The following is a 23,284-nucleotide window of genomic DNA, read 5'->3' as shown; positions in this document are numbered from 1 at the left end:
TCTACTCGCCAATGTCCAGTCACTGAAACTTTATTCTGGCCCTGAGTTCGTCGAGCTTGTTTTCCAGAGGGATATACGGGACTGTAACGTCATCTGCCTCACGAGACATGGCTGACCCCCCTGATCCCGGACTATGCCGTTCAACCAGCGGAGTTCTTCACAGTTCACCGCAGGGACAGAACGAGTGAGTCTGGTAAATCAAGAGGAAGTGGTGTGTGTTTAATGGTGAACAACAACTGGTGTGACAACAGGAACGTTCAGTCTATCTGAAACTACTGTTCCTCTGACCTGGAGCTCCTGACCATCCAGTGCCGTCCTTTCTACCTGCCCTGTGAGATTACCTCGGTCATCATCAGCGCCGTTTACATCCCACCTCAGGCGAACACGGACACTGCCCTCTCCGAGCTGGATGAGGCCATCTCCACCTATCAGGCTAACCCGCCTGGTGCAGCCCTCATCGTGGCTGGGGACTTTAACCGTGCCAACCTGAGGAAGGTGATACCGGAGTTTAAACAGCACATCGACTGTCCCACCAGAGGAGAGAAGACTTTGGACCACTGTTACTCTCCTTTCAAGGATGGTTACAAGGCCAAGTCTCTGCCTCCATTTGGCCTTTCGGACCACAGTGCCGTTTTCCTCAAGCTGAAATATAAACACCGGCTGAAGCAGGAATCTCCTGCAGTCAGAGAAGTGACACTGATCAGTCAGAAGCTGCTCTGATTCAGTGGACTGGGAGATGTTCCAGCGCAGTTCGGGCGGTGACATCAACGAGTTCACAGAAGCAGTTGTGGGATTTATTGGGAAAATGGTGGAAGACACAACACCAATAGCCACCATCAGAACTTTTCCAAATCAGAAGCCGTGGGTGAATAAAACTGTCCGCGACGCGCTGTTTTATTCACCGCACTGCTGCCTACAACTCTGGACTCGTCTCTGGAAACATGACGCCATACAGGGCAGCCACCTACGCTGTCCGGAGAACGGTGAACGAGGCTAAACGCCGCGAGACTGGAGCTGCAGATGGAGGGGAGCAAAACCAGGGCGCTGTGGCAGGGACTACGTACTATCAGGGACTACAGAGCAACACACACAACCGCGATGAGAGCCGACACTTCCATGGCTGATGAGCTCAACAACTTCTTTGCACGCTTCGAGACGGACAGCAGACAAGAAGCTGCGCTCCCAGCTGGAGGAGAGGAGGCGCTGTGGAGACACATAACTGTGTGTCCACATCAGACAGCAATGTCATCATCAAGTTTGCCGACGACACAGCCATCGTGGGGTTAATCTCCCATAATAAGCAGGAGGCCTACAGGATGGAGGTCATCCATCTGGAGAGCTGGTGCCAGGAGAATAACCTGCTGAACGCCAGCAAAACTAAGGAGCCGATGGTGGACAGCTGGAATACAGAAGGAAGCAGCAGAGTGACATCCGTTCACTCTGCATCGGCGGGTCTGAGGTGGAGAGCTTCAAATACCTCGGTGTGACCATCACACAGGACCTGTCCTGGTCACTGCACGTTAACAGGACTGTTAAAAAGGCCAGGCAGCTTCTGTTCCATCTTATGCCCCTTTTCCACCGAACATTTTTGTACCAACACAGCTCTACACGGTCCCACTCTACCCTGATTGGGAGCTTTTCCACCGCGGGTTGAAGGTGGGACCCGTTACAATTTTTAGCCCCGACTAGTACCTGCTTCAGAGGTGGGTCTAGTCGGTACTTGTCGGTGCTAAAACGTCACGTGATCAGTGCTGTCCACTGATTGGTCAGGTGAAATTAAGTCATACACGCAACGAAGCTCGGGGAGCTTTTAATAATCACTCGCCGTATGAAAACACACCTGCGAGAGCAACAGAGAATAAACAGAATTGCAAAGATGGAAGAACAGAGAAGGAAAGCCAACCCATGGACAGTGAGCGAGGTGCAGACCTTTCGGTGTGTGGTGGCTGAGGACCGCATCACAGCCCTTTTACAGACAGCCGTTCCACTTCCTATTCGCCCCATTATAAAAAATTTGGCTGCAGTTCAGTTGATTTTCTCTGGGGGCGCTGGCGAGCGAGTGCAGAATGACCATTTTCCATAGGGCTGGCGCTAATAACTCAAAAAATATCCCCGCTAGCGGCTGAAACCTGAAAATAATACTGTGATTTCTGACAGAGGGATGTGAATTTATATCGAAAGTACAATAACCTGGGAGTTATAGCTTTCTGTTTTCTTACAGGTCTGGCATTTGCGAGTCAGTATCCGCTAGCATCTAGCTAACGGAATCTGAATAACGCACGGCTGATTACGACCGGCTGCTTTACGGCACTCGTCCACTGTGCCAGAGTGCTAACCTGGTGCCGCTAACAACAACCAAAGCTAAACCAGAGGCTAGTCAGAGAGTATGTAAAAGGGCTGTGCTGAAATCTGTAACTATTGTGAGCTAACACCTCTCTGCTAGCTCAGCGCTAGGACTGACCATGCCGTAAAGTGATGCCACATGCGTGACGTCACTCGGGATGCAATACTGACAATAAATGTGTATTTTAAACAAATCTAGTGAGTCTAAAAAAAAAAAAAAAAAAAATCAAACCAAGTGCCGTTTGAAAGGATAATTTATCCTGCCTTTAGGAAAATTTAAATGAAAAAATATAAAAAAAATTCTATCAAAAGCAATGGCTGCATCTAAGGTGGATTTCATAGTACCACCATAGAGTTCGGCGTGCTCTGCACTGCTTCGTTGGCGCCCCTAGAGTGCAGTACCACCCGGAAATAGCCGCCAGTTTTCCCTCTCCTCATAATAGAGACTCTCTGACCGCATACAGAAGGAACTGGACGGAGCAACACGAAATGAGAAGGTGTTCCAGGATATAGCCAAGCTGATGGCTAGCCATGGCTATCACCGGAATTCTCAGCAGTGCCGAGACAAGCTAAAGAGTGATTACCGGCAGGTAAAGGACCACAACAGCCGGAGTGGGTCAAACCGAAAGACATGGAAGTGGTTTGACCAAATGGACGGCATTTACGGTCACCGCCAGGCGAACGGCGTGGATTTGGCGACGTCTTTGTTGGAGGCGATGGAAAATGGTAAGTGTTGTTCTTATCCCCTTGGTGCAACGCTTATATCTTCACAAATGCATGTTTTATATCGTAACAAATACATGTTCAGTCTTTAACTTGTGTAAAACGTCACACATGTGTCTCATGTAAGTTGTTCTGAGTGAGCTAGCAAACAACGCTGTGTCTCACCTATGCGGTTACGTGTATGCGTTTCGTATGTTCACACTTTTTTCCCCCCCCCCCCCTCAAGACTCGGTTTGTTCAACCGATGAGTGTTCGGTTGCTGAGGTCAGCGAAGCTCCTCCAATCCCGCAGCTTCAGAACCGACACTGGCATCGCAATCTGCAGCTGAGGCAACAGCTGCTATCTGCATTCCACCGGCACCAACACTGGCATCGCCTGTATCTGAGACTACTCCTGCTGTTTACTTTTGTACTGTCTTTTTTAATAAAGAGCTTGGTTTAACTAAACAATATGAACTGTCAACTGCACTACACATTACACTCCATCGTTGTGTTAAATTTTGACTAACCGCGGCGTGACACTTTGTAGTCACCTGAAACCGACGTCCGCCCACTTCCAGGCCACAGTTTGGTTGGAAAAGGAAATGTTACTGGTGTCGTGTCGTGTAGTGTTGGGCTATATCGAACCGAGTAGAGTAGGGCTAGCTTGGCGGTGGAAAAGGGGCATTAGATGCCTCAGAGACTTTAGGCTCCCCCTCAAGGTGCTCAGGAACTTTTACACCTGCACCATTGAGAGCATCTTGAGTGGGAGCATCATCACATGAAAAAAACAGGACCTCTTGGCCCTTAGGAAAGTAGTCTGCTCAACAGGGAACGTTAAACTGGACTCCACTTCTATCCGTAAATACTGTACATTTCAGATACCTAATACATTTTTTCTTATTTTATGTATATATATATTTTTTTTATTCATATTTAATTTGAATTTTTTATTGGTAGCAGGACAAGGAAGAACTTCACTGCACATTGTACTGTGTATGAGACAAATAAAACTATCTTGAACCTTGAAGCATGGAGTAATAAAATAAAAATAAACTAGCAGGTAACATCACCGTTACAGGTGCTCCTCGGTCTCTGTGTGAAGCTCACGGAGCTACTTCCTGTTTTACTTGTTTAAACATAAAAGTACGTATTTCAAAATAAATTTTTTTTTTTTATTTTTTTTTTTTAAATATCACTTAAAGCAATACAATGTAACTTCTCAAAAAGCCCATTATGGAGCTCCCCCTACAGGCTTGGAGGTAATGTACGGTTACACTGTCGTAAATACAACACCCTTTCGCTTTCACGTTTGTTGACGAACCGGCGAGGAGTCAGAAGGTGCAAGCTATGTCGACCGAGAAGGTAAGATTAATCAAATGTACCTGGGAGCGTGAGAGGGGTCTATTTGTTTTTGCGGTAGGTGTGCCAGAAAGCAAGTCGAAGTACTTCCGCTCAGCTCCCGGGCCGCTCCCGGGCCAGTCCAGCAAAGTTACATAGTGCAGTTTTTCCAACTCAGACCCCCGAAGGGCATAGGAGACAGGCCAATCGTAATATTAAAACTCATTCTAGCCGCACAATTTTTTTCAAGCTGTTATTTTAAGGTAGAAAGTTACATAGTATTGCTTTAAAGGCAAAACACACAATTGATACCAGCAAGTCATTCAACGAAACAGACAGTGGAGCGGGCTTCTACATAAAAATGCTGATGTTAAAAGTGTGTTTCCACAACAAATGTCATGGCACTTTTTCATATGGCAGTACATTTAGAATAAAACTAAATGCTAAAAGCTATACAGTACTTCTGAATTAATTTTTGGATTTTGCGTACAAATGCGATTAATCAGGGAAATCATGTGATTAATTAGATAAAAAATTTTAAATCGTTGCCCAGCCCTAGTTTGTGATTACACTGGCAAGAATAGAAGGTTATCAAGTACTACACAACAAGCTAAACGGTCTACCAAAGATGTCACTGTCATGAGTGTAAAAAACTTCAACTAGAAATGAACTCAGAGTGCAGACCTCCGCCAAGGAAGCTTTGTTTTATAAGCGCATTTTTTTTTAATCCACCCATATATTGTAGTGAATGGTCTGAAACGATTAACGTCGTAATCCACCACGTCCGAGAGAAAGCGATGCGTCTGCTTAAAGTTGTGCATAGATTCAGCTGGCTCGTGTTCCGATTGAAAAGGTTTTCAAAGTTAAGATGCTATCTTTCAAATGCGACTTCTCAGAAACGGCAAAGACGGCTTCCATTTGTGTTTACCTTCCTCCCTGCGCAGTTAGTGTTAGCTTTCCCCCTGCGCACCCCCTCCTACCCCTCCCTCAACGACAACGAAACAACCAAGCCCCACCACCTTGTGGCAGGTCGCAAGATTGCAGCACGAACAGACAAACATCCAGACAAACCAACAGACTCGGGCGATCACATAACCTCCTTGGCGGAGGTAATAATAAGGGATTAACCAGAAAAACAAAAAGCATCTTTAAGGATGCCAATCTACCAACTTACATCGTCCTATCGGCTCTGTCCTAACAGACACAACTGATGATTTTTCCCTGTGGATGTGGAGTTTGAAAAAAAAAAATAAATAAATGTGATCAAAACGGTTTCTTTGGAAAGAAGATATGTCAAAATTAAGATGTCACATATCTGACGCCACATTAGGATATGTTACAGAAACCTGGTACACAACAGACCACAATCAGGTTTGGGTCATTTCATCTGTATGGGATGTTGCAAGTAAAATAAACTGCTTTGTTGCAGGTTTAAAGCTTCCATTTCCAGAATAAATTAACTCTACTCACCCCAATTTAAATGTTACATTCAAAAGGCTGTTTGTTGATATAAAAAAAAAAAGAAAAAAAGGCAGTGTGTGTTCATGCAGTTTCACAATGATATATTCAGATGTATAAATCTAAAACTAAGTGGCCAAACTTTCTTTACAAAAAGACCCGTTTTCTTTGTATAACGCTCAACAAACAAGCCACCTCTTACCAAGAAAAGGCTCTGAATAAATTAAGGGGACTATCTTTGTCAAGTTTCAAATAAACAGTAGAACAGACTGAGTCTATTAAAGGAACGGGATCTAGCCTGAACTTCCTTGTAACAGGAACTAAACATAGATGGTGCGGCTCTGTGCGTGTTGCTGCAGGTGGGGGTGGGATATCGGACCGCGTGTTCCCCACGCTCTCTGGTCGCAGCCAATAATCATTTAAGAGGATCAGCACTATTCGAGACAGCAGAGCGCATCCAACTCCACGACGCTCCGTCACCACAACACACAGCACGTGGCGCAGGCATCTAGCCTGCAGCGCTCTGTGCATAAGTGCAAAAGAAGAAATGAGAACACATTATGCAACGAGTTAAAAGGAGAATTGTCAGATGGTGGTGTCCTTTTGATTTTCCACTGCATGGTTTATTGGGGGTAAAAGCGTGAATAAACATAAAACTAGAGTCAGCCATGTGAAGCTTCTCCAGGGAGGGTTTCAAGGAAATTATACATATATATTTTTTTTTTAAATCAATTTCTGCATTCATCTCCAAAAGGTTTATTGTGAAAGCAATGCCCTTTTTCAGGCTTTTTACTACATTGAGGGGGAAAAAAATAAAATCAATAAATAAAAACTGAGCAGACAGAATAGTAAGTAATATCCCCAGTATGATGTGGCTGTGGGCCAGCACCCGGGGTCAGTAAACCCCCTGCGCCCCTTCCCCTTCTCTTCAATCCAAAGGGGTTCTGCTGGACCCGACTACTCCCAGGAGAATATCAACTCCTCCTCTATTAGACTCCTTCCTGCTGAGCCCTTTGTGTCTGGACTTAATTACCCCGTCAGAGGAGGGTTTCATTTAGAGCCTGGCCTCCTCCTTTTCATTACAGATGGGGCCTGGCTGAATTGTGTCCTGAAGGAAATTCATTCATTCGAGGAGAATGAAGAAAGTAAATATGTCAATGGCCTGTCATTGAACTGAGCCCGTGCATTTTCAAACTTTTTAAAGCCATTCAGCACCCTGAGGGCTATACAAGCTTGCTAATCGTGTTTTGTCATCATAAAATCCCATTCCCTTCCGAGCAGGATTAAAGCATCTTTCAGACCCGACCCTCTTTCCCTCGTTGGAACCGTCTCTCCTTGGAGGTGAGACGGACTGAGTAAAGCCCATCTTAAAGGCTTGTATGAGTGGAAGCCACCTGCCAATCCAATTTTGATCTGTTGATGCTAATCTACAGCTCACTATACGTCACTGGGTCGTGCTGGGATATCAAAGCCCCTTACTGCTGACTCAGGATTAGGCTGGCTACCCTACGCTTCTCAGTTTGGAACAGCAGATGAAACTGCCCATGCTGATCCCAGATCCATTGGTATGAAGTAAACCTCATTCTGCAGACACAAAATCATCCTTAGAGTTAACGCACGAGCAAAAAGGTACAAGTAGTGTTATTCTTAACCAAAACATGTTGGGTCAACTGTTAAGAATAGTGATGCTCCGATCAGCATTTTTTGGACCGATCACCAATCACCAAAATCATGATCTGCCCGATTGCCGATCACGGAAGGAATCGGACATTTCCATGCCTTTCATCTAGCAGAGAGTGCACCATTTATAGAAATTAAACCACCAGAGGTAGCTGGGGACATGTAGAACAAGAATCTGGTGGAGTTTGCAGAAAACAATTGTTTTTTTTTATTTTCTATTAATATTTTAAAGGGATAGTTCGGGATATTTGACATGGATCTGTATGGCATCACCATAACCAGTGTCGTGCATTCAAACTGACTTACCCCCGACAGTGTCCTGTGAGCCGAGTTTTTGTCCAGTGTTGGTCAAGGCGAAAGTAGTCCGGCTTGTTTGCTGGGGTCAAGAAATTAGCGCGTTTTTCTTCCCAAAACAGTACGTGTGCTAAAGAGTGATTTATTTCATCACAAAAACCGAAGCCGGCAAAAGTCACTCCTCGTTATCACTTGGGCCCTATACTGTCTCATTGTGTATCAGTGCGCACGTCATTCTGACCGCGAGCTGTGCGCACGAGTCTTTCTGTTCTTTGGCAGTGCTCAACACTTACTCTGCAGACAACTGGCCATCGGGTCCAGCTGGTCTGGGACGCCTCTTCCAGTTGATCTTGGGAACATGGAAAAAAGTTCTCAAGACGCCTGCATTCAGGAGTGCAGGGAAGTCACCGTTATTTGTGATGCAGGCAGCAGCTGTCCCGCGGCCGCCGACATCCTCATCTATGGAAAGGTTTTGTATCTGGGGCATAACTAAATCCCACTCGTGGCAGCAGTAACATTCCACCTCTGTCTGCATTACTTCGCACTTCAAACAAGTGCACCAGGATTTGTCGGCCACCCTGGGTATCGCAGCTCCAGCAGTGGCTCCAGCTTCTGTTTCCATCACTTCTCTGTCCACCCTCTCTCTTTCTGCCCGATCTAAGTCCATTTGGCAAACTTCCTCCTCAGTATAAACGGGTTCATAAAGATACCCAATTGGCTCTGAACGGAAGTCAATATGTTCCTCGTCGCTCTCGTTGTCAGACATCTTCCCGAGCAGTAAACAAACTGAACTCGTGCGCACAGCTCGCGGTCAGAATGACGTGCGCACTGATACACAATGAGAGACAGTATAGGGCCCAAGTGATAACGAGGAGTGACTTTTGCCGGCTTCGGTTTTTGTGATGAAATAAATCACTCTTTAGCACACGTACTGTTTTGGGAAGAAAAACGCGCTAATTTCTTGACCCCAGCAAACAAGCCGGACTACTTTCGCCTTGACCAACACTGGACAAAAACTCGGCTCACAGGACACTGTCGGGGGTAAGTCAGTTTGAATGCACGACACTGGTTATGGTGATGCCATACAGATCCATGTCAAATATCCCGAACTATCCCTTTAATCTGCCCATATACATCATCCATTGGGTATGATTTAAACATCAGATTATTAAACAATGATGCAGTGAAATGACTTGAAAATCACCACAGAGGTAGCTGGGGACATGTAGAACAAGAATCTGGTGGAGTCGGCAGAGAACATTTTGATTTGGTTCTAAATGAAGTTTTCAAATCTGACTATGCAGAAATGAGTTTGATTCTGAATATGCTTCAATAATTTTGTTCTATCATTTTGTTTTTATCATTAAAAAAATGTAGTAAAAAAAAAAAAAAAAAACCAAGTAATGACAGGTGTATGTATTCCAACAAATGAAAAATCAACTTCGATATAGATTTCTGAGTTTACGGGGTGCACTTTTCAAGTGTAGCTAGCGCGACCGTGCCTCTCCGAAGCGCAGATGGCGTGACCGCAGTAAGTTTCACATCTTTCTGACACACTTTGAAGAAATTCCAGACAGGAGAGGTCATGTTGTCGAGATGCACTGTAGAGGTTTTGCCTGTTCGGTTCTGTACACACGTCATGTACCACATTAGAAAGTGGTCGCTAGTAATTTACGTCACGTGATCGGTTTTTTGATCGGCATATTTTTCCGATCAGGCTATTTTTGGGCATTATCGGCCGATCATGATCAGCAGCCAATCGATCGGAGCATCACTAGTTAAGAACATCTCCTCATCCTTCCTTCAGGAATAGTTCTCCAAGCTTCTTGAAGGACATCCCAAAGCTCTTCTTTGGATGTTGGCTGCCTTTTGTTCCGTTCTCTGTCAAGATGATCCCACACCACTTCAATAATGTTGAGGTCCGGGCTCTGGGGAGGATTCATCCCTCCATAAGACCTGTTGCTACTGATTTTCAGTCCACTTCTTGCGTCATTTGGCATAGCTCAGCCTTTTCTCCTTGTTTCCCTTGCTTAAGAATGGTTTCTTGACAGCCACCCTTCCATGGAGACCATTTCTGATGAGGCTTGGGCCAACAGTAGATCAGCTGAAGGTCCAGATGCATCTCTCAGGTCCTGTGTCAGGTCTTTACTGGATTTTCACCAATTTCTTAGGGTCATCACTTTCAGATAATGTTCATCTGCTGCCATTTCTCTTTTAAAGGACACATTGCACACCATGCTGAGATAAGTTTTCTGCTAACACTATTTGAGAATTGCCTTGTAGGTAGAAAAATACTATTTTCTGTCTTCGGGTAAAATATCAAATTCAATTATTGATTAAGTAAATAAAGCCAGAGACTGTAGAAAAAAGTTTTTCTGTTAATGCAAACCTCATGAAAAACCTCTGGCTTTGTCACATTTAACCATATTTCCACATTTGAAACAGAACATGATTAAAGCTGCCGTCGGCAGGTTTTCAAAATTCCGAGTCCAAAGTCGGAAAATTCGAACTGATACAACTTTGAGGTCCCTCCCCCTCTGTGGACAAGGTTGTGCATGTGAGTTCACACCAGTGTGCGCGCACACAAGCTGGGGGCAGACTCACGCTCAGCATGGAAGACGTGGTTGGTGACTGTTCTGCTCAGATAATAGATCAATAATAAACCTAACGTGATTGGTTAAAAACAGCCGGGAACGCTCGATTTTTGCAAGCGCGATTACAGGCTTCAGAGGGAGCTACAGAATTCGGGATTTTTCCTAAACAGCCTATTTAATATTCTACTTCCAGAATCCCATGACAGTTCAAGCTAATATGACTAAAAAAAAGTTGCCGACGGCAGCTTTAAGCTTCCATATAGTAGAGGAGGAAAAACAAAAATGACTCATGAGTGACATAATCATGAGCCGTTTGCTTTGAAACATGAAGAGGCCATATTTAAACTTCACTATGTCCCAATAACCTACATTTTGGAGAATTCACTACCCTGATCCACAGCCTGACTGTAGAGAACTACCATCTAATGATTCCAGAATGGCTAAAGAATTCACCAGCTGCAAAGCCTGAACCATCACTTCAAACAGACATTTTCTACTTTCACAGTTGCTGTTCTCCTCCTTTTTGAATTTCATCCCTGCACAAAGTCAGGAGTCAGTCAGCTGGCTTAGTCAATCAGCAGCGGTCCACAGAGACGCTGGATGCTTTGAGATGCACCAGGCCTGGCAAGATGCCCACTATGAGCCGTTTCTGCTGGACACACACACACAAAATGACATCATCCCTTCAGTCACTGGCCTTTTGAAACACCTGAGCAACTGTCAGACAAAGGTGATCGTTGGTTTTTCCCGTTGCTGCCATTTCAACGGGTTTTACACAGCAGAACATCACATTCATGAACAGGTACAATAAACTGTGTACTGAAGAATATCCCTGGAAGGAAACCGTGACATCTACCCAGCTGCCGTTGCGTTGCCATGTTACAAGTTCTATCAAGGTAACTTCAGATAAGCCTCCGTTGCCCAAACTGTTAGGTCGCCCCCAACTAACACCTCACCAGCGTCAGGTCAAGGAGATATGGACGGCCGAGGTGTCGTTGAGCTCACCCTAATAAGCGGTTTGTTTACCACAGAGAAATCCTTGTAAAGGAGTCTTAAAAACTGGGGCATCTTTCATCTAAATTAGACTTAACGCTACGGCACTGAGGTGCTGTTTATACATACCTGGGTATTTTGATAAACGAAGACCTTTCCCTTCGTTTGTGCCTTTCGTTTATACACAAACAGAGTTTTTTCCTCCGAAAATGAGGCATAAAAAAAACTCCGGCAAAAGTGGAGATTTTTTAAAAACTCTGTTAAGCGTTTGTGTATAAACTGGTTGAAAGAGACAAAAACTGAGTTTTGGGCAATATCCGCGGTAAAAGACCGCCGTCCATTGTTTATCTGGCAAGCATGGAGGTACAAGTAATAGCAGCATTTCTGTTTTTAAGAGCTATACTCGCTTGTATGCTTTTGAAAATTAAAGTCATACAGTGTATCGACATTTTTCAGGGCTTTAGTGGTTTTATAGTCCAGCGCAACGTTTAAAAGTAACTCAGTCTCGCTGTCAGTCCACACACATGAGCCTGGCGCCATACTTTCTTCTTGAAAAGGATCCGGAAGTTCTTCCTGTCAGCGGTTCTCTATTAGGCTTCTGATTGGCTTGTGTGGAATTCTCATTGTTCTAACACTGCCACCGTCAGGCTTGGCGTAATTTAACAGCTCTTGATAGCGTATTTATGCTGATCAATATAGACGTGTTTTTTTTAAAAACCGGGGCTGTGTGTACCTAGTTATTTTTGCAAACGAAGGTTAGAAAATATGCGTTTATCAAAATACCCAGGTATGTATAAACAGCACCTGAGACACTGAAGACTCCAGTGATCAGAAAGAAAGTTGACAAAAAGATGAAATGTGTTTTCACAAAACAAGGACAAAGAACAGAAACAAATCCTGATATCGCTGGCTGAGAGAGAATTACAACAAATGTTTCATTCCAAAATTTTAGAGCACAAAGCCGACATATTTTACTTTTACAGGCCTACAGCTGAATTCCGACTACAGTTGACCTTTGTTCATAAAAACCATGACATGCGCTTATCAACAGCAACTGATAGTCCACATGACCATGAGTTAATTTCAGCCTAATGTGTTCAGAGAATTCTGTATGATGTTCAACAGCATGACCTTTTAACAGACCTCAGATAACATTCAAATACATTTGCAACTTCCACTTTAGTGGAACGACTGAACACAGATGAAGGAAATTAAAAATTAACTTTAAATCTATAACAATTTGCACATCATAAGATACATTCCCTTCTAAATATTCTGCAAGTGTACGATTTAAGAAACATGACATGAATAATTCATGATGTCACTTCTGGTATTCAATCATTTACAGGTTCCACGCACAGATGAGACAAAGGAGCTTTAATGAGTTAAAAATGCGCAAGGGCACATATGGGCCGCTATGCAGCGTGTGCAGACACAATGGAGATGATAATGAAATCTTGGATTACCCCTCATTTATTTAGGATCCAGCTTACTGGAAGAGAATGGGGGTGTTCAGGGTGAGTGTGTGTGTGTGTATATATTAACTTTAAGCCTTGGCAGGCCTAAAACGTGAGGCCTGATGCCAAAGATCAAGCAGATGGTGATTATGAAGATAGCTGAAATGAAGATGCTCCTCTTGTGAGAGCTCATTTATTAAGAGTAAGAGCTGGTTAGTGGCAGCTTTGTCTCAAACACAATAAGATAGTGTACTGCCTCTAATCTGGAAGAAGAGCAGACTGAAGGACAATGGAAATAAAATGTCATCCATCACCAACGTCAGGCTTGAAATTGAAAACCAAAAGTCATATGGACTCCAAAAAAAGTTTAAAAACTAACACTGAGAATTTGTGACCCGAGGTATCCACAATCAAAGCTTCACAGGATATCAGACACTGTAATTCCTAATAGTTGAAAAGGCAGCAGCTTTAATGGATCAACTATCAACTTCTATTATTTATTTTTTCCTCCTCCCTAACCAATTGGTTGCAGACTGGTTGACACAAACTGTAAACACTTGGGTTGGTCGAAACTCAATTCCAAACAGGAACTGATAAGAAATTAAGGCACACCTGGAAAGTTTCAAGTCTTATTAATCCTTCGGTGAACATATAAGCAGGTCTTGATTGGCTGCCATTTTACGAATAAAAGGATACCTCTCCATCCATAAACAGCTGATGGTTTCTATGAGGTTTCCTATCAATACAAAAACTAAAAGTTTTTTTTTTTTATTTGAATGTTCAAAATCAAATTAGTTTTCTCAACATTAGACCTTTTTCTTAAAACCAGTCAAAGGTAGGAATTGATAAGATCCTGAATCAATGACGCAACACTGATAAACAGAGATTTAAACTGGTTTAGCTCCGTTTTGGTCTCCACAAGCTTAAATTAAAAACAAAATAAATTAAACAACATGTGAAGCTCCAGGGATCAGTTTATAATTCATAAGTCACTTTAACTGACCCCATATCATAATTCATAGTATTTTCTTCCATCACGTACTTTAATCAGTTTGTTAGTTCTGAGATGTAGGAGACCAAACATCCAAGAAAAAAAAAATATATATATAAATAAATAAATAAAAAAATTTTTTCACCCTACTTCTTTTATTCATTTATTGTGTTTAATCTGCTCAGCTGTTTGTTACTTAGTTTTATTCCCTTCCATGTCCCTCATGTACTGGAATGACGATACAGTCTCTTGAAATGTTATACCTGTGAGTCCAACTTCCCTGTGGACAGTATTCAGGTAATGATGTAGAAGAATGTGTTGACTAACAAACAGGATTTCATCAGCAGAAACAGAATACGGACAACATTAACATGACAAACAATTGTAATCTGAACTCAAATTGGTAGAAGCCAACGTCTCTGTAAAACGTAGTGATAAGATTAAAGGGGAACTCCGGTATTTTCAACATTAAGCCTCTTTTCTGCAATGTTTTAGAACTCCCCTCACCGCTTTTTTGATGTTTACTGCTGTCCCCCGTTATTTGCCTAATTTTGATTCTTCTCAACCTGCTTCAGAACGGCTAGTCATGTGCATGTCTTAAAAGGTCCGTAAAAGCACAATAAACGTCCGTTTTCAAAATCATCAACTCACCGGAGTGGTTACTGGTGTGCACTGGTAATCCATATCAAATTTCGTAGCGAAAAGTTGCTTCTGTCGTGTTTTATTTGACATTTTGTAAATCCCATTGAGTTGTATTGAAGACTGGATGTTCGTCGATAGCGGACATGTTTGTAGTTCTCTCGCACCGGAAATGCAATACACCTAGCAGCATTTCCAGTGCTTAGTTGGAAAGAACTGTGGAGTATGGAGGAAAGGAGTATTAGATTTTTGATAGGGGCAACATATGATGTATTGCCAACTCCCCAGAACCTAAAACTCTGGGTAAATGGAGACCCGTTATGTTGTTCAGGTACTGCAACTCTAAAGCATATTTTGTCAGGTTGTAAGGTTAGTCTGTCACAAGGCCGGTATACATGGCGACATGACCAAGTATTAAGAAGTTTAGCTGCAGGTATTGAAGATAAACGAAGGCAGGTAAACTTAGGAGGGTCCAAGGTACAGAGAGTTGCTATTCAGTTTGTTCAAGAGGGGGAGAAAGTTAAAAAGACGATAAGGAGGCACGGCAGCTTGGAGGATGCTTGTGATTGGGAGATGCAGGTAGATTTAGGAAATAAGCTTGTTGTTCCCCAGGAAATAGCCTCTACAAACCTAAGGCCTGATATAGTCTTGTGGTCTAGGAGTAGAATGAGAGTCTATTTCATAGAGCTGACTGTTCCTTGGGAGGAATTAATAGAGGAAGCATATGAAAGGAAAAAGCTTAGATATGTGGAGTTGGGGGCAGAAGCAGAGCAGCGAGGATGGAAGGTTAGAATCTGTCCAGTGGAAGTAGGATGTAGAGGATTTGTTGCAAAGTCTGTTGTCTCATTGTTGAGGGAGCTGGGTGTAAGTGGACAGAGTGTGAGAAAAATAGTGCAGGAGGTTTCAGATAAAGCAGTAAAATCCAGCCAGTGGATTTGGATTAGAAGATGCAATAGCAACTGGGGGCCCAGCAGGGGGGGCACTTAGGGTAAACAGACTTTTGAAAAAGCAAAGAAGAAGTTCAAGCTATTTAAGTGGAGGGTTTGGCACATGTGATCCTTTTGAAACCAGGCGGCCATTTTGGGTGAGTTGGCTTGGAGTGAGTTGTATGGATTTGTTTTTGCTGGCATTGTTAGTGATTATAGGATTGTTTAGGTGAGTTTGTCTGCTGAATCTGCTAGTGTGTCTTGTCCTTCCTCCACCTCTGGCACCCTCTATATTTTCATTACCCCTACCCGAACCAGGGTTTGAATCCCATTCCTGCTTTTCTTACCTCTTTTATTTCTTCCCCTACCCGAACCAGGGTTTGCATCCCCACCCCGCTGTGACTGGTGTGCAGTTGGTGAGAGTGAGTTGTATGGCTTTGTTTTTGCTGGTATTTTAGTGATTATAGGACTATTTAGGTGAGTTTGTCTGCTGAATCTGCTAGTGTGTCTTGTCCTGCCTCCACCTCTGGCACCCTCTATATTTTCATTACCCCTACCCGAACCAGGGTTTGAATCCCATCCTGCTTTTCTTACCTCTTTTATTTCTTCCCCTACCCGAACCAGGGTTTGCATCCCCACCCCGCTGTAACTGGTGTGCAGTTGGTGAGAGGCTGAGGTAGATTATGGTTGTTGTGGTGTGAGGGGCAGTGTTGGCTGGCATTAGGGGGGTGACTCTGGGACGCCAGTGGTCATTGTCTAGCCTCCTGGAGGTGTCGTGGGCCCAACTAGACGAAACACTGATGAAAGGAGGTTCCCACCTGATGACCCCAATGATATGTTGGTCAGCACTGCTCATTGATCTATATAATACGGAGTGTAGGGAATTATTCACTGAGTCTGGTCCTTTATTTTATTTTCTTTAGCACAAGTTTCTTGTGTTTATATTGAATCTCAAAAATCCCACTATGGAGCTCCCCCTACAGGCTTGGAGGTAATGTACGGTTACACTGTCGTAAATACAACACCTTTTCGCTTTCACGTTTGTTGACGAACCGGCGAGGAGTCAGAAGGTGCAAGCTATGTCGACCGAGAAGGTAAGATTAATCAAATGTACCTGGGAGCGTGAGAGGGGTCTATTTGTTTTTGCGGAAGGTGTGCCAGAAAGCAAGTCGAAGTACTTCCGCTCAGCTCCCGGGCCGCTCCCGGGCCGGTCCAGCAAAGTTACATAGCGCAGTTTTTCCAACTCAGACCCCCGAAGGGCATAGGAGACAGGCCAATCGTAATATTAAAACTCATTCTAGCCGCACAATTTTTTTCAAGCTGTTATTTTAAGGTAGAAATGTTACATAGTATTGCTTTAACTCATTATTACAAAATGAAAAAAGACCAAACTTGGTGGCTACATGAATGTAAAGAAACAGCACCAGCATCTGAAGTGCATTGCGTGACAGGGCTTTCCCTGTTGTCCACCTCTTTGCAGGAAGCACCTGTGGACCCTTTATACTTCATCCTTTTTCCTCCAACAGGAAACTAGGAGTGTCACATGGACAAGACTTCATCTCAGAGCAACCATCTTCATTGTCCTGTCACAATAGGTGCACAGCAGGAAGAAACACACCAGTCAGTGTGTGTTTTGATCCAAAAATAGCAGTACCAGCATTAACGTACTTGTTCACCCACATAAACAACATTAACTTGATCCTTTTAGCCACTCCGACCACTTCATAATGATGCAACAGCACACCAGACACCCCCTCCCAATTAAAAATGCTCCAGTAAAGTACTGATCCTCTTATTTGTTCCAACGTGCCAGTCAAAGAAATGTGCGGGGTCGTTTTTTTTTTTAATACTCAACGGAAGCAACATAAAGCCAATTAACTAAATAGGCATTATATAACAGTAAACCTGAAGGGTAAAGGGATCTAAACTGGTTTTAAATTAGGCTCCCTTCTTAAGTTCAGTCGAAGAGGGAAGTTTACGGTTTACTCAAAAGTTTAAACATATATATATATATATATATGAAAAATCAACCACAAACGCTCTAAATGAATTTAAACCCGTTTGTGACGATTATACAAACCTAAAAATATCACAAAGGACTTTACTTTACTAACTAAAAAAAAAACAAAATGAACGTTTTTCCGGTTCAATATTTTTTGAGACTCAGTATTAAAACACATAAACATCTTTAAAAAAAAAAAAGAAAAAAAAAGTTCCCCTAAGCATTTTTGCACGGAAAACCCTCCACGAGGCACCCTCAAGGATTTAAGGCAGAATCAGCAATCACACGCGAAAACTCCAGCACAAACTTCACCTGATCTCACACCGCTGTGGCATAAATGAACAGTTTTAAACTTACCGATAATATTATAGATGAAAGGCTTCCAACGCAGAACTTCTAGGTCACTTTTAGTTGGTTTTCTTTACGTGTTTTTCCTAGTGGAAATCTTGAGCTGGAACTTTCAGTTATCCAGAGTGAGTTACTCACAATCTCCGCCGCTGCTTGTGCAGCTGTGTGTTTGTGGGCAGCGCTGTTCGAACAAACCAATTAGAGCGCAGGGTCGGCTGGGGGCGGGCTCTCAGGCTCACCTGAGTGTCATTTTACTGGATGATAAAAACACATTCACATGATACAACCACAGAGTCTGAAAACATTCATTAAAAAAAATTAAGTAAGCTATGTTTTTCTTTTTTCTTTCTTTCCCACATGTTATTCACGCAGTCTTTATTTCTGTGTTGCTTTAACAAAGGCTGTATGTCTAATGGAATTGAATTGCCTTTTGCCCACCAGTCTAAAGTGTATGTCCATGAGACGGCCATAGACGTTGTGAAGGATCTTTTCCTTTCCTTTCCATAAATCATAAAACTTTCAATTAAAAGTCAATCAACTGTAAGTATAAACGTGATGATGTTATTCCCAAAACTTGATAAGATAATCACAAATAAAAGTACTCTTACGCTGTTATTCTTTAACTGTTAACAAACCAGTGTCTATACATTATCACAGCACACCCTATGTGTAAGCCAATTTTGAGGCAAAGCTGCTTTTAGAAGTGTCCAAGACTCAAAGTTGCAATGATTCTCTTTGAAGGGTTGTGCAGAAGTATAGGTAGTTCAGATGTAAGCAATCAATTGGTTATAACCTAATCAAATTTGTAGTTATACTTAAGTGTATAAGTCCATAAATAATTCTGCATTTATGTACAATGAATGAACCTTTGGCTCTGTTGAACTACTCAAATAACATTTGCATGGTTTTTTATTGATTTGAGTTAAACAGCACTTTAATAATCCCAAAGGGAAATTAAATCATTGCAAGGTATCGTTTACATAAAAGATAAATATGTTTTAAAAAAGAAAAGAAACAAACAGAGAGAGGGGTAGATCATGACTTTTGTCCCGAAATAGCATAAAGAATTACTGTAAAGGTTTTTGTGGTGGAGGACAATGAGCTTCTCCAGGACTGGTCCTAGTAAAGCGAAGCTGAAGAAGCCTCTGGCTGAAGAGACTCTGGTATTGCCATGATATATTTAGCACAGAGTGTGCAATGTTGCCTATTATGTTTATATGCATTTTTTTGAGAATTTCATGCCAACCTGATATGCTTCAGATAATTGGAGTCTCTGAGACTAAAGTTGTTTAAACAAATCTGATTTCCAAATGTTTAATGCATGCTGTAAAGAAAGTCAGACCTCTCCGGGGTTCAGTTGATTTCAAACATGCAGTAAAGTGGCACTGCCCATTTCTATTAAAAAATATTCCATATATTTGCCCATGTTTTTTTGACATTTTGTCCATATTTGTCATATCTTTTAAACGCAGAATGAGGCAATGAGAAGGGATCATTTAAAACATACTGTCTTTTGATAACATAAAAACTAAGCAAACCAAAAACCTAATTTTGCAATTATATGTATTTTTTTCAATTTTTTGAACCAATATTAACTGTCAAAAGGGCCTCTTGTTGCGGTGATAGTTATTAGTGACAGGCATATTGATATATTGACTATTATAGTCTTTAGATATCAGCATGATTTAGCCAGAGGGGAGAAAAACAAACCTTGGCCTACTTAAAGCAAACAATGAGGAGGATGAGTCTATTCACATCAAATTACATCTTCAGGGCCGCTTAGTCTCATGAGGAGGAAAAGGTCGGTTTTGTGTTTCAGTCACACCCTTGCCATTGTGGGGTGAAACCATGGCAGCCGGTCTAACAACCTTTTTTTGTCATAAATACTTCAGGAAAGCCTTCCAGCTGCTCAGCCTGCCTCCCCAGCCAGCCAGCTGACCCTTTACAGCTCCCTGAAACTAGATATCGTTCTATTAACTGGTTAGTGGACAAAACATTTAAAATGTTCTTGTTTGGTGATGAAGAAAATACTCAACCTGTGTAACCTCGGTAAACAGAAAGAAATGGTCAATGAGAAAGAACATATTGGATAAAGTGTCATTTTCAGTCTTGGCAGCTCCTTGATTCTGTACATGTCAGTTTTTATGTGATGGTCAGTCCACTAATACATCCATGGTTCCAGAAAATAAACTCTGTCTTATCCATTGAAGTATCTGTGTCTAAAACTGGATTTTGAAGATTCCAGATGATAAATACCAAACACCTAAATGATGCTCTGATGTTATCTCTAGCACCACCTTGAGGTCAGAAATTGTGGTTCCAAAAAAAGTGTTGCAACCAGCTATTGAATGAGTACAGTTTCATGCAAATATACATGTCCTTGTGGGGATAAACTGGGACACACTTTTCATTTCAGGTCTGTTTGCCATAAGCCTTGGGTATAGACTATATTACATTGTTTGTTAACTACCCAAGAGCATGAAACACATATATTTCTGTGCAAAAAATCTTGAGGCATCCGTCATTTCTTTGTATACTTCCAGGAAAACAGGAAAAAGGTGCAAAAATGTATCAAAACGTGCATAAATGTAAATACCTTTATTCTTCTTTATTCTTCAATACAGCCTTCTTTGACAAGCTTTCATGTTATTTATTAAAAATAAATAATAGCCTTCAGGAATAGTTCTCCTGCCTTCCTCAACGACATCCCAAAGCTCTTCTTTGGATATTGGCTGCCTTTTGTTCCGTTCTCTGTCAAGATGATCCCACACTGCTTCAATAATGTTGAGGTCCGGGCTCTGGGGAGGATTCATCCCTCAATAAGACCTGTTGCCACTGATTTTCAGTCCACTTCTTGTGTCAATTGGCATAGCTCAGCCTTTTCTACCTGTTTCCCTTCTTTGATAATGGCTTCTTGAAGGTCCAGATCAACTCTCAGGTACAATGTCAGGTCTTTACTGGATTCTTTACTATTTCTAAAGGACATCACTGTCAGATATTGTTCATCTACGGTAGAGAGTTTTTTTTCAAGGCCAGACACTTCTTCTTCTGTCCTCCAGTCATCCAGTTTCCTGGCACACTGCACACTATGCTGAAACTGTTATCTTTGACATCTTCATTGATACAACTAAAGAAACTGGGAAAAAATGATGTCTTTGTGACAGGATGCTAGTATCAAGTGACTAATAATAAAATTTAAAATGGATTCTTTGATAAGTTGTGTGTTGACATAACAGTGATTTATCCCTTGAGTTAGATACGCTTTTTTTTGGCTTGAATGAGTCATAGCTCCGTTATAAGTAGGTCAACAAACAAAAGAATATTCCTTTGAAAATGGTCATGTACAATGAAGAGACTAAAAATGAGTGAAAAAGTAAATAAATGCATTTGAGTGGATTCTAATTCTAAAACCAAATGATAGATGAAAATAACCAAAAGTGGTAAATGCAAACTATATAATTCCACATATAAAAAGACCTTTTCCTAATGTCCTTAATTTCCAGCGTGTGCAAGGGTGCTGTCCGGGTACCCCAGCAACCTCCCTAGACCAAAAAGATGCATGTTAGATAAATCAGTGATTTTTATTTGATCATAGGATTAAGTGTAAGTGTGTTGTTCGTCTCTGTGATGGACAGGCAACCTGTGTTGGGTATATCATGCCTCTTGCTTGACGGCAGCTAGGATTGGTTCCAGCCCTCCACCACAACTCTGGATTGCATTAAGCAGATGTAGGAGATGGATCATTCCCAGTGGCAGTGGAACTTCATGTGTGTTCAGTTATTGCTCGTACACTGGTGCCTATGACAGTACATGTGATTCTAACATTGTCAGTGTGATGCACATGGAGGGCTTTTTGTGTACATTTCATGGGATTTCTGCAGGCTCCACACTTGTGCGCTCGACTACAACATATTGTTAATGCTGATGATTACACCTGGTTTGATTTTACGCACACAATAAACAGTAAAAACACTGCTGAATCTGTTTTGTTTTTTTAATGTAGACAAACTCATATCACTGAGCTTCAATACACAGTAAAAACCTAAAATGTACAAGAACAACATGAAAGAAAGCCTTTCCAGCTGAGAGGTTAAACCGTGATCAGCACAGTTGCAGCTGGAAGCTGTTGTTTCTGTACATTCTCTACAGCTGTATGTACGCTGCAGTAGAACATGCTGACCCACTTACATAATATGAATATATTTCTGTGTATGTTGTACTGTGTATATTACACACAGACAGTGGGAGTTCTTTCTGAAAACAAAAAATTAAAAATAAAATAAAGGAAACCACATTTAAAATAAAACAAGGTTTTCAGAGTTGTGACTTTTCAGGTAATTGCCAGTATTAAACCACTTCAACCCTTGATAAACTGGTCTTTTAAAAATTACATTTCATTGTAATACTAAATATATACAAAAAGTTTAGTTTCACAGAAGATAATCTTTTGACAACCCAAGAAACTAGATCTCTTTGTGATTGGTAGCAACTTCCTTGTTGTACAATTAAACACTTTGAATTACCTTGTGTACGAATTGTGCTCTATAAATAAAATTGCCTTGCCTTGCCTTAAACACAGCAAACAACAACTGTGCCATGGCTGAGGTGTGTGGAGAAGCACATGAGAGTGCACTCATAAGTTGGAATACTGAGACAGAGAGATGAATGGCTAATAAGACGATAAATATATATGTATTATATATAACTCGTCTCAGTTGTTTATATTTTCCTTCCAAGCTGCCAGACTTTCTTGTAACCTTTAAAGTGGTGGTGATCAAAAGTTCTTTAGACTTTCTGAAGGTCTTTCAAAATTTTTCTTTTGACATCGGCAGCTTTTTCGCTCATTTTCAGTCCAGTCTTTGTACCTGACCATTTTACAAGAAATCTATCTTTCTATATCTTTGTTAAGCTGACACTGACCATAATCCATCCATCCATCCATTTTCTATACCGCTGAATCCGTCGGTCAGGTTGCGGGGGAGCTGGAGCCTATCCCAGTGGTCAATGGGCGAGAGGCAGGATACACCCTGGACAGGCCGCCAGTCCATCACTGGGCCACACAGAGACAAACAACCATACACGCTCACACTCACTCCTAAGGACAATGTTAGAGACACCAATTAACTTAACATGCATGTTTTTGGACAGTGGGAAGAAGCCGGAGTACCCAGAGAGAACCCACGCACACACAGGGAGAACATACAAACTCCACACAGAAAAGCCCCAGCCGGGAGTTGAACCTGGAACCTTCTTGCTGTGAGGCGACGGTGCTAACCCTGACCATAATCATTTAAGCATAAAAAGCACCTAACTCAAGGGATGAACCAGTGTTGTGTCTACATATAACAGACAACTTAGCAAAGAACCAATTTTTTTATTGTATCTTTAGGCTCTTTGTTACTAGCAGCCTGTCACAAATACTGGTCATTTGTTCCCATTTCTTTAGTTGTCTTTATGAAAAATGCTAAAGATAACACAGTTTGACAGACACCACCTTTGCTAATTCCCAATGAACTG

The 23,284-nt window shown here is 42.0% G+C and overlaps 1 protein-coding gene across 1 annotated transcript in view; it reads right to left on the bottom strand.

The window, feature by feature from the left end:
- gas2l3 (growth arrest-specific 2 like 3) overlaps positions 1-17,908 on the bottom strand; it is a 41,522-nt gene extending 23,614 nt beyond the window's left edge. The window contains exon 1 of the mRNA XM_075472190.1: positions 17,777-17,908. The gene's annotated coding sequence lies outside the window, so the exon portion shown is untranslated. The remainder of the gene's footprint in view (positions 1-17,776) is intronic.
- Between the last annotated feature and the right edge of the window lie 5,376 nt (positions 17,909-23,284).

This window comes from Odontesthes bonariensis, chromosome 8 (genome assembly GCF_027942865.1).
Source record: "Odontesthes bonariensis isolate fOdoBon6 chromosome 8, fOdoBon6.hap1, whole genome shotgun sequence".
Lineage (NCBI taxonomy): Eukaryota > Metazoa > Chordata > Actinopteri > Atheriniformes > Atherinopsidae > Odontesthes > Odontesthes bonariensis.
The sequence above is the reverse complement of the archived record's forward strand: the minus strand, read 5'-3'. Positions and strand labels throughout refer to the sequence as shown.